The sequence below is a fragment of the Ammospiza nelsoni genome, chromosome 1 (assembly GCF_027579445.1).
Source record: "Ammospiza nelsoni isolate bAmmNel1 chromosome 1, bAmmNel1.pri, whole genome shotgun sequence".
NCBI classification, from domain to species: Eukaryota; Metazoa; Chordata; class Aves; order Passeriformes; family Passerellidae; genus Ammospiza; species Ammospiza nelsoni.
In genome coordinates this window covers 120,128,169-120,141,226 of record NC_080633.1, presented here as the reverse complement: position 1 = coordinate 120,141,226, position 13,058 = coordinate 120,128,169, and positions in this window count along the sequence as shown.

The following is a 13,058-nucleotide window of genomic DNA, read 5'->3' as shown; positions in this document are numbered from 1 at the left end:
AGTCCACAGTAAAGATAACTGGTAAAAATAACAGAAAACCTGAAGCTTTGAACAGAATTTTTAAATTTATGTTTCTGCCAGATTTGTTGGTGCAGCCTTTTTTTAAAGTAGCAATATGCTGCACTTGAGGGAGGGGAAAAAAGCATGAATGAACAGTCTGTTCAAACTAGAGAAAATTTAAGAAAGATAACACTATTGTCAGTATCGTCAACATATTGTGAGCATGTACACAAGGTACAGCTACGTACACAAGGTAAAGCTATTACTGAGCTTTAGGAAAGTGATATTTGGAGTACTTCAAAAAGATTGGAGAATCAATTCAGATAGTTATCTGGACTGATACAGAGATGGAAGTGTTGGTAAACATTCTGCAAAACACTTCATCCACAAGGCTGTTCAGAATGCAGTACTTGTTTTACTCATGTTTTTCTTATTTCTTTTCCTCCTGTTCACTTCCTATTTAGAATTTATGACTACTAACAAGAGTCACTCAGAATAGATAAGTACATTTTCTATCAGAGTAGAAAAGTGCATTATCTACTTTATTGTTTGTTAGTAAGGATGTTCTTCAAATTCTATGAGAAGGTGGGGGTAAAAAAGAAATAAAATTATTAATTTTCGAAACCTAAGCACATCACACAAAATAATCCAGATGTTCACTGATAATACTTTTTCCTACAGTAAAATCAGCATCTCTCTCTTTTTTCCTACTTTCCACTGAGTTTTAGTCAGAGTAAAGGCTTCTTACATACCCCACTATCTCCTCTACCTCTTTCTTTGGCATATATAAAGCATTCTTCCCACTGAAAAAATTCTGTATCCCAGGATGTATCCTAAGTATTTTCAATTCAAACACTAACATAGGTTCCAAGGACAGGAATCTCAGTTTTAGTTACTTTAGGCTTTGTTATGTCATTCTCATCTGCTTTATGATGAAACATTTGTAGTAAAGATACTTCTGTTTATTTTTAAAGAAGTCTCTTTAAAGATACTTCTATTCTGTTTGGCACTTTCTGCAGATGCAAAATGTTTCAGTTCAGTTATAAAGAATTTAATGAGCTTCAGTACAACTTTGTTCCAATGACATTAGGAGATATTTCCTCAAGAAATTATTTTTTTAGTCTTCTGTCTCTACCACTAGTAAAGTTTTGTTTCAGGGAATCACCATTTCTGCCTTTCTACTCAAGGTCGTTAAGTCAGAAAAATAAGTAATTGTCCCATAGCAGCTCTGTAGAAAGAATTAATGCATTGCAAGTGTCCTACTCTGTCATGAAGCTCCATTCACTTCTGCACTAGTATTGAAGTTGCACTGAGATTTAAATCCTTCAATTTTCCTTTTCTTCATCATTCTTTACTACAATGTTTCAATCTCTGTTACTGCACTTATTCCCTCTTTGTGTCCTCATTTACCTGTTCCATAATCTGCAACAATGAAAAGCTTATATTCTGCCTCATTTATTGGAATATTAATATTTGGGATATTTCTCCAAATAATTTCTTTCCTGTCATCCCAAAAAAGTGTTTACTTATTTTTAGCTTAAAAATTCATGTCCAGTTGTTTCATTATGCATGATCATGATGACATTATGCAGAAGTATATTTTCTTCATAAAGTTATGATTGACTGGTCCAAATTCATGAGTTGTTTTCTACTGCAGTGCATTTTAACAGGGATTATATACACCAGCACAAGTTAACAAGTTACAATCTGTTTAATGACAAAACCAAATTCTAAACAAAATTTTCTTCTTAGTTTAAAAGTAAATAAACAACAAAAAGTATTCTCTTTCTAGTTAATGTTTCTTGCCATCTAAATAAACTGCTGTTTCAAATATCAATTCCCTTTCCATTATAACTCCCATTTTATATAAGTATGTTCCAGTCAAAAACTAGATAGCATGTGGACATATTTTACAGATTTTCTTTCAATATATAAAAAACAGACAAACAAAAAACCATAACGTTATGTTTCAAAATTATCTGGTTCAAATTTCTGAAAGATATTGAAATTACTTCTACTCCTTGTGAGAATAATACCTAAAGAGAACAGGAGAGAAACTGCCAACTGGGAATTATTTTAAAAACATTTTTAATATATCCTAAAGTATTTATAAAGTAATTTTAAATGTTCACAGAAAGCAGTGTATCAAAGAGGAAGGAAATGGAAAGAAGACATTTTCCTTTACAAGTACAAAACAGAGTGTAATTTCATTTCAGTTCACATTTGAGAAGCTTGAAAAACAACATATCAAAAATGCAAATGTATACAATATGTTTGAAGACAAATATAATGCAATTGGTCTGTGTAGTAGCTAAATCAGGAAATTGACTGTAATTGTAGTTTATTTTATGAGAACATAATATAATTACAAGACTGTTGAAAGAGAAGCTTATATACATCAAAATCGGTGGATTAAGACATAATGTTCTTATATGAAATTCTGCCCTCAGACTCCGAGGCACAGGATGAAGTGGCAGAGTGTGGTAATGGAGTTAAGAGCCCCACAGAGGATTAAAGAAAGCCATACTGCCAGCAGTGCTCAGCAGGCATGTGAGGAAGGAATCAGAGTATAGATTCAAAATGAATTGACACAAGAACATGGAGTGAAGAAACTGCTTGAGCCCTAAAACACAACCTTTCTTTTTATAGGCTGTAAATGAGCCTTGCTCTATGCCCACACAGAAAGTCAAGAGTATGAGGACACATGCAGCCTTCAGTGTCCTGCCTGGACTGGAGTGTAAAGGTCCCAATGGACAAAAAGATCTCCCAACTGATTCAGAGATGAAAAAATAACATTGTTTTGTTAGAGCTCAACAATTAAGGAGGATAAAATTTGCCACTAGCACTGATCACTGAGGGCAGGAGAAGCAATGCTTTTAGATTGCTTGGTCATAAAAGTGACCTGTAAAAGGATTAGTTCATAAGTCCTACGGACCTTCCATTAAATGTGTAGATCAAGGGAAATAAAAATTATAGGATGACTAAAGAAATTTATGTGGAAGACGACAGTGGCAATGAGCTGAGGGATAAGATCAGTTGTGTTTGCTCATATGAGCTACTGGAAAATAAGATCAGAGACTATTTTGGATATAGTCCAAGGTGCATGCCAAGCAGAGCAAAAAGATTACGAGTCAAAGGAACATTAAGAAGTGAGTGATTACAATAAAATCAGATATAAAATATGTGCAAAATGGATGCTGCAAGAAGATCTAGTATGCTTTTAATAAGTGGAGTGGAACTGAGGTTTGGGAAGATATAAATTTCAGTGGTTGGTCTATGCTAATGACAAAAGTAATGCCGATTTGGACAAAATAAAAATGAGAAATTGGGACATAGAGATAAAAAATTCTCCAGTGGCAGACTAGGAATCAAATAGGTTTCATATATATTATGTATAATGAACTGTGATTGAAATTTGCAGTCTGATATTGATATGCCTCCCAAAAGATTTTTAAAATGCTACCCAAGGCTTTGGCAAAGTGACAGCCACAGCATAATCACATTTAAAACATGCGTGACACCTTTCAAAGGTGCAATCCAGCTGAAAAAAATTTGCTACTTGTTACAAAGACATTTCTGTGGTGCTGTATTTTCTATCAGCACTTTGTATATGCTCACCTGAACTTCACTTCTGGATAGTGCAGGAGAGCTTTTAAGTTTTTCAGAAATTTCAAATTTCTTGGGTCAGGATTCCAAAAAGAACAGTTTTCCTCTTCTGTGTTAGACTAGGCCATGAGTCTGCCAGGGCTGATTTTTCTGTATAAAAGTGTTACTTTCTACCAGCATTTGAAAAAGGCATTACCTTTTCCAATTAGGAATTTCTAACGTGTGCAAAGTAGAAATCTTCCAGTAGGTTGTAATGTGTTGAGGGTAGTAAAGGTTTTTGATATACATGTTTCTCCTTATAAAGCAAAAATGTACAGCTTAATGCATTACAAAGGGTGTTGTCAACTTTCCACTCACCCTACTGTTTTATCCCTTTTTATGAGTTAATATAGAGTAAACCACTACTAAAACTACAACAACTATGTAGACTAGGAAAATATATGAATTGCTTGGATTGGCCTTGTCTTTTCCAGTTCTGCAATGGAGCACACATTTATATTTGCAATAGAAATATGCAAAATGCCTTAAAGTTTAATTAAAGATCTAAAACTTAAGAGTTTTCAGTCAGCACCTTTAACAATAACTCTTGTCTATGCATGAGGGCATTTATATGTTCATTCCACAGAGTGTGGCAGAAGCTAGCCACAGGTAGGAAAGGGTTTGGCTTTCAGAGGTCTAATTGCCGCCCCAAAAAGCCCAAACCAACAGCTTTCTCTGCCCTATGTCTTGCTCTTTTCTTTCCTCTGTCTGGCAGTCAGCATGAACTTTCAGATTCACAGTGAACAGCTATTATTAAGGTTTCCTACTAAAAATGATTACTTTATTTTGCAACTTTTAACTATTGAGTTGGTATTATGCATATATTCTTACTTAATTATTTAGTGTAATTAGCAAGTCCTTATGGCTTTCCTGGGTATGGTCATTGTAGTTTTTACGTGGTGGCAGAAATGAACAATAGTTCTTGTTGTTTTGTGATCTCAGCAGCTCATACAAACTAATTTAGATCAGGCTGCACCAGGTTTGGATGCTCATCCAAAATCCTTAAAGGGGCTTCAGAAGATTGAACTAGTGATTTGCAGCTTGAGAATTAACCTGACATGATTTAATGCCAAATGACCTAGAAGGTACTAGATTGCTGCACAAAGTCTTTGTGAGGTGAAGAGTGGATTCCAGCTCCTGACCAAATTCAACTTTTTTATCTAAGTAATATTATTACCACCCACACATATAATAAAAATTTACACTCACACATATATCAAGAATTCTTGTGGACAAAGATGCTATCTTAGGTGAATAAAGGTAGGAATTTAAGGAATATGACAGAGAATACAGAATAAATCTAATAGCAAAACAGCTATTCCATAATAGCTTATGGAATTTGGTAGATTACTGATAAATATCAGAACTGGAAAGGGAAATCATGAGACAGATTTTAAAAAATATTTTTCTTTCAAGTGGGATTAAATATTCAAGCACAATATCTACTAAATAGTTTCAGTGTCTCCTTTGGGTAGTTATTCCAACAGATAACATTTGTCAACAGACAAAATTTGTAACTACTTATTACTTCAACTTCATGGTCATGTATGCATTTCCTCTAATGTGCATATATGTTAATTTAAAAATCTTTAAAATCTTTTAAGGCAAATGTTCTCTATGCAAGGAAAACATATTATTAAAAGACATATAGAGGTACATATATGGCATTTCATCAGAGCTAATGCTTTTAGTAGCAGGTAGATTTTTCTTTGGTTGGGGGTGTTAAATAGCAAAGCCAAAGAAGTTCTGCATCTGGAGAACAAGTGATACCTTAAAAAAAAAAAAAGCTGACATCATACAATATATAAAACATCCTAAACACTTTTTACTTTAGATTACAAATGAGAAGGAGAACTCAGTAATTAAAAAGTGATGACAAATAGAACAAACTTTTTGGTCAGTGAAAGATTCACTGCATAATTCAGAATGGTTAGAAACTCCTAGATACAAAGCAAAATACGAAGGCACAGAGACAGAAATTGCCTACTACAAGTAGGTGGCAATCCACATTGCATGTAATGCATCATATTTCCAGTATCTAATAGGGGAATCAAGGGCAGTAGGATCACATAGGCAATTAGGCTAGCCTTGTTGCAATAGAAGTCATAGAAATTGCAAAATTAAATAGAAGTAATATCCAGATGTTTACATTTAGGTGCCTAGAGACAGCCAAGTCCTTGTACCTTGGAAGTATTTATATATGTGCTTAACTCTACAGAACTTGTAGCTTCATGAGCACAGAGTGGTCAGGAGCTGAGTGATCTGCATCTCAGGAAAGGTGAGACCAGGCCACAGAGACGAACAGGACAAATGGAAAAGAAAAAAGCCAAGGCAAATGCAAAAGAGAAGATAGTATTTAAATATGTGCATACACACATCCATTTTTGTACATGTGTACCTATATGTCCATATATATGGCTGTATTTATGATGCCTGATGAATACAAAATAAGAGATAAAAAAGTACAAGATTCCATGTCTGATGGAACTTCCATAAGTTCCTTGAAAAAATAACACCAAACACAATTAATTTGAAGAGTCTCCATATTTCACTGGCTAGACCAACTATTATTAATATTTACAACAGAATGTGAGTAGGAACTTTCCAGTTCCTTTTGTTTTCAATTACGATCTTCACACAAGGTAAACCTTCTATACTTTTTCCCCCCTCATCTACATTTGGCTGTATTTAGATCTTATATACTACACAATTTATGCAAAATCCTGGTAGGTAAGACAACAAGAATCTTCCCAAAAGCCATGGCAGAAAATAATTTTTATTCCTGTAATGCACACACAGTTGTGTTACAAAGTGCTTAAGAAGAAATAACATTTTGGTGCAGACAGAAATGGTTTAATTGATTTCAATAATGCCACTCTTACATATAGCAGGCAAAACTGTGTCTCTTCACACTTCTATTTTGCATAACTTTAACACAAACTAAAACAAAGTTTGCACTCAAGTCTTAAAAAACACTTTTGTGGTACTGCTTGCTATGGTAGTAACTTTATGTTTTTTCTAAATAACCAGATACTGTCAGTTTCAAGATAGAACTTTGAACATTCAAAGTAAAGAATGAGCTTTTCTTTTCTATTGATGCCAGCAGATGTGTGAACCCCGAAATGATACAACATTAACATTGACTGCATTTCCTTATCAGGCTGTGGGTCAGGGCAAGCTCGGGTTCATGCTAGAATGCCATAACAACTTTGTAAATTAGTACTAAAAAGGGTTTTGAGACATCCTTTAAGCCATTCTGTTGTCCAAAGGCAAACTAAGCCATATCTGTAACATATAAAATATACTCCTTATGATTTGCAGTGTGAAAGACTGCACAAAAAACAAAGTCCAAACAAACAAGCAAACAAAAAAGAAATTTTTGGGTTCTGGTTGAAAAAAAGATTTCACAGAAAAGTGTACTTAGAGTGAACCAACTTTTCTTTTAAAAGTACATTTTTCTTTAAGTTAAGAAAACAATGCTTATTCTTGGCTCTCTAAGTTTCATTGAATCATTGTGCTGTCACTGGTTGCTACACTGTTTGGATGAAAACATGTATACTTTATCATCACTATCTCAGACACCTATTGAAAAATTAATAATAGAATACAAAGACCCGTCCTAAAAGGGAGGAAGCAGTGTCTTCCAGTCCTCACCAGGAGGCCATATATTAGCCAGATTTCCATCTCTGGATCCCCTTGAGGAATCCTGTTAGTTATTTTTATTGGCGGCAAAGAAAACTAAGTTCTCAAATGCTTTCTATATTTATATGCATACCTTATCTTCTTTTAAAGTGCTGGTTTGGGATTCTGTTCTCCATCTCTCATCCAGGGCTAAAACTTAGAAGATTTGTTACAGCTCTTTTTTTCTGTATGCTCTTGGATTGAAGAGCAGTATTACAGTAATGATATTCTGACTTCTTAATCAAAAAGTCATGCTATATTCATTGTTCAAGTAACTACTGTAGGGAACTATTTGATGGTTGTTGACTATAGTTAATAGTCTGGAATGCCCTGTTCCTCCTACTTTTACTCTTTGGTATGCTTTTTCTAAGTTATTTACTACAGAAAATGACATCTCTCAGCTCCCATGCAAATGTCAGGAATATCTGAGAAGGCCTGAAAATGTGGTATTGGTTTCAAAATGGCATTCACCTTTCTACTTTATTTGTCATCTAATGGTTTTATCCAGAAACTATTATATTCAATCTTTTTTTTTTTTGCCTTTCATCTGACAGTTAACTGAAATTGCTGACACATTCACCACACATTTGAAGTCAATAGTAATAATTGGATAAGTGGCATATATTCACATTCTTGGCATGGAAAGAACCATAAATATGTGTCTCCAATATCTCTGAGATCCATAAAAGGGCCAAGAGCCCAACTACTTATGGGAAGGTCAAGTTAAAGACTAGATCTTTGCTGAGCAGCCTGGCTTCACCCGCTCGGCCAAGCAGCTGCAGTGCAGCTGGCACAGCTCTTACCTTGGATCTCTCCGCACCTGCACGGAGGCTGCTCACGTGGCACCTGTAGAGCATCAGGGAAGCAGCACAGCCAGAGGTATCCACAGCTGCGAGCTGAAGGGCAGAACTGGCTGCTGCCTGCTCCTGCCCCTCTTCCTCCTCCTGCTCAGGGGTCCATGCCATTTGAATTCTGTCTTTCTGTGTCTCCACCATTGCAGAGGATGAGCCATTGCTATGTAGACAGGAAACTTTCTGCAACAGCTGGTCTTTCAACCCAGGTATCCAACAGCTGTGCAGTTTGACACCATTCTAGCCAGGCTTCCCATCACAAAGTTTGAATCCAGAGGAGCAGGGCCATTTGTTGAACACTCCTGATGCAACTCTCCTAGCAAGAGTTTTCAGAGGCAGACATATTTGACACTGTGGCTCACAACATCTTGCACCTGCAGGAGGCCTGTGGAGTCTGCAATCCACAGCTTGTACTGATCCACTGGCCACCAGTGTGGGGTCAGCGTGACTGGAAGGAACATGTGGGTGGCTGAGGGCTTCATCTAGTGGCAATTGATTCAGTAGCTAGAGTAATACACGTCAGAGGGGACACCAAAGCCTTCTAACTTAGATCAAATCGGTTGTGGTTTTCCAGCTGAGTGTTGAAAATCTCCAGGATTTTACAGCCTGAGGTAGAATGTGCCAGGAGTTAAGGTGATGCATGTTTTTTTCCCATAACACTAATCACACTGCATTTCTCATACTTTATCTTGTGCCCATCACAACTTGTGCTTCAACTCTAAACTTATCTGAAGAATCTGGCTTTTCTTCTGCAACCCCCCCTTACATGGCTGCGTAAGTGGCAATCCTTCAACCTCACCTTGTCTGCCATGAGCTCCAGCCCTGTCTCCCTCTGCTGAACTCTCTAGAGTTTGTAGACATGTCTTGATTCCCATCACTTAACTATGATATGAAGTCAGGCAAAGTTTAAAAATGCTAAAATATTTTAAAACAAAATCCCAAGTAAAGAAAAATACATTACAAAAGCACTTTAATTGTTTTAAAGTTTGGCAGAAACAACTTTCATCCTATTTTGATTCTCTCCTGATGTTGACATCAAATGTCAACATTTGGTGGCTGCTTTGTTCATGAAAGGCTTTGGACTCAGTTTGGCAATATATAGAAAAAAAAATTTTAGGGCTAATATTTTGCACAATGAGCTGTTCTTTATAGAACTGCCCTTTACAGAAATCAATACAATAAATACCTAATGAGGCTTGGTCTAGAAAAATCTTACTTTGGAGGAGAGGATGCATTTCTGTGATTGCTTGATAGAAAAGTTTATTATTTGAGTTTATTCTTCTCTTACACTATTTATTTTAAACTGTTTAATTGCATTATTTCTTGTATTGAATTTGGAGGTTTCTCGGTAAGACTATATATATATGTGCCTTATACCTTCATGTTCAGTTTTTCACCAAGATGGAACTGTCTGCTATATGAATGTTGATGAAATCAGTGGAAATTCTCTTTATCAGTACTCCTCAAAATTTGATAATAATGAGCAATATGGTGCTGTCTGGTAAGATCTCTAGAGTATATGGAGCTGTTCCATAGAAGAGTATCACCCATAAAAAACCTGCATAAGCATTTTTTTTCCTATTACTATGTATATTTTCTAGAAAAGGAAGGAATTTTTTAAAATACAAAATATAAACCACCTTCCCAATGTGACAAAGCTAACAAAGTACTAGAGTATCAAAGAAAATCCTACCTTCTGTCTGGCAAAAAAGCCTTTAGAGTGAGAGCATTCAAAGTGTTGTTACTTAATACATAGCAGAACACAGATGCAAGATGTGATATTGACAGTGACTCATTTTACCAGAAAAACCTGTCAGACATAGTTGTAGTTTGGTTTTATAGCCATCATGCTGCAAAAAATGCCTTGCCTCAAGAAGCTTTTTTTTGCTACAGGCCTAAATGTGAAATGGTAAATTATGGTAAAATACTCTGGAGTTTTTAAAACACAGCCCTGCACAAACTCACAAACTCAGCTGATATGGTCTGTTTTCAGAAATGAAAGCATTCAGGGGCCTAAATCTTACTCCTTTTCACTCAGGGCTTGAGCAGCTTTTGATCGAGTTCTCCATTTAGAGATGCAAAGCCATCCAAAGTACTCCTGCATCCAGTAAGAGGCCATGGACCATGCTGACATCCAGATTCAGTTCTGCATTATAAATTCCATCCAAAACAAGCATCTTGACATTCTGGATAAGTGCCATGACTAGTATTTCAACAAGGTGTAATAAAACTAGAGTTACTTGAGACATTAATGAGTCAGAGCCAAGCACACCTACTCTCTAAGCTAACTACCCCTTTCTCTGCTGCTTCAGTAGAGCCAAGCAGAAATAGCTTTGCTAACACTTCTGCACAAAAGGCAAAGCCATAGTAGGATGGTGTGTTTGCCTCTGGAACCACTGGAATAGCAAACTCCCTAATCTATTGAGGCTCTTTCCTTTCCAGGGGCGATTACAGCAATCTAATTCAGATGTGTGTAGCTGTTTCTAAAGAACAAAGCTCTGATAGTCATTAGCCAATGTTCAGCTCTAGGAGACACTCCCCAATAGAGTCTGAAAAACTGAAACGATTGATGCAGTTTCCATCTTACAGCTTTATTTAAATGCTTTGCAAGTCTGCTGAAATGACAAGTTACAAGGATTTTTCAACCTGCTCACAGCCTCTCAGATGTCAGCCCTGAGGTTTTTTCTGAGATAGGTAGCAAGAAACTTTAACTAATACAACTTACTTGAATGGAGGTGCCTGCAAATTCTTCTAGGGATAACAAGACGTGACAGCTCAACTGCTTCCATTCATATTGGTTCCTTTTGCAACCATTGAAATTTTTAAAAAAACTGTAAGAAGAAGATTTCTATTTGTGTGTTTAATTTAATCTTGAGGTTTGAGTCAGGAAACTTCATGCAGGGAGTAGAATCTGTAGGAGCAGACATGTCTTAGAAGTTTGAAAATACTGTGCAACAATGAAAAGGTATCTTTATGTTTTTTTCTAGAAGGGGTGACCCTTGATATTTTAAATGCTTCACTAAAAATATAGGTATGCACTTCAAATGAACAATGCCAGTCCTATGTACAGTCTTCATAATTTCAATCCCAGATACTTAGTAATTCAAGTTTTTCAGTAGTTAATAGTCCTTGTCTCAAAGGAGACTCTCAATATCTTGTTTATTATAGAAAACAAAAAAGTTTTTGGATTTTGTTTCCAGCAGATAAAGTTACTTGATGTTATACAAATTCTACTGGGGAAAAAACAGAAAGGAAACATAACTGGAACTAAAGGTTTATTTAGTACACAAAACTTCCCATTCTTTCCATTTCTTTGTTCCATCACTTGCTTTTGCATTTGTAATCTAACCGTACTGAAATTTCTACCTAAGTTTTGGCTGGGTTTGCAGAATTACAAAATTACAGTTCATAAAATTTTCTCAGCCCAAATCACAGTAAGACTGCAACGCTATTATCTGAGCAAATTTGTTGAGAAAAAAGTCACCCTGAATTCAATCCAAACCCTATTGAAATCAAATTTTTCCTGAATATACAATTCTCTGTGTACTTTCTTAGTTTCCAATCCCCATGAAATGCAAGAATTGAACTTGGAAATATTTTATACTGCCATTCTGATAATTCTTGTAGTTTCATTTGTCAGATTGAGAGCTTTCTCTCATCTTCTCATTCAAATGAAGGCTCATTTAGCACCTGAAGCCAAAAGAGGTTTTGCCACTAGATCTGAGATTTGAGCATGGCCTCTGTCTAAAGACCTTACTCATCTTACCTTACTTACCTGTCCCTCCCCCTCCTCCTCAGCTGCTCTCTTTTCCTTGCCAAGTCCTAAGTAATTTAATTTCGAGGTACTTCAGGAAAAAAAAAAGATTCTGTATGCTTAGAGAATGAGACCATGCTAAATAATTAGTACACTGATGTAAAACTTTACTTCTCTTACTTACCATGTAGACAGAATACAGAAGTATTGCTGAACATTTTTTTTCTTTTTTTGCACTTCACCCATTTGTTAGAACATTTAGGGGAAAGCAGAGCTAATTATCACCAGCAGAATTATAGACTCAGCAAATTGCACAGCTTCTCCTTTGATAGCTTCAGAATAAATGCTAACCTAGTAGCCTAAGAGTATTGACAAGCACCTGACTAGGCAGGTCTGGTCCATGAAAAGCCCTTATTATAGGAATAATCTATAGTTATGTGCTGAAATAATTGGGGCTCAGCTGTTCCTAGAAGCCTCTGCCAAAAAAACTGAGTGATTCATTACTGCAGCCCCTTTCCCAGTTGGTGCTTCTGAAAAGTTATTGATTCTCCAGAAAGTCCAGAGGACACAGATCTTCCTCTTCCGTGTTCATGGAAGTGCATATAGTACTTTACTCATAGTAAAATCAATACACACATGTGGGCTGGATTCCCTGGAGGATGACCTGGTTATACTACCTCAAGATTGTGTGTGAGCTCTGACATTTGTATTCTGGCAAAGCTCCTTCTAATTAAATATGCAAGAGAATGTCTACTTTGTGCTTTTAAAGAAGTTAAATAGATTACTAGATTGCAGTTGAGACTTGCACAGTTTTGGGCATGCCCCAAAGCCAGCAAGCAGGCAGGCAGTTGACTACAGAAGTTTACTGGTGCAATAGCAGGAATTTAGATGTTGGTTGGCATGAAGAGCATCAAAAACTTGGATAGAGATGCTTGGAAGCTGCATTTGAATGCTTTTATGTAGAGGAAAGAGAAAACTTAAGGAAAAGTATTATTTATGTTTTACAGATGTTGAAGCAGAACAGATTCCATGAATTAGGGATTTACTCTAAGTAAATACTAAGTGCATGTTAGGTCTGAAAAGGCTTTCTAATTCATTTAAAGTAATGAACTATGCTCCTTTCCTAA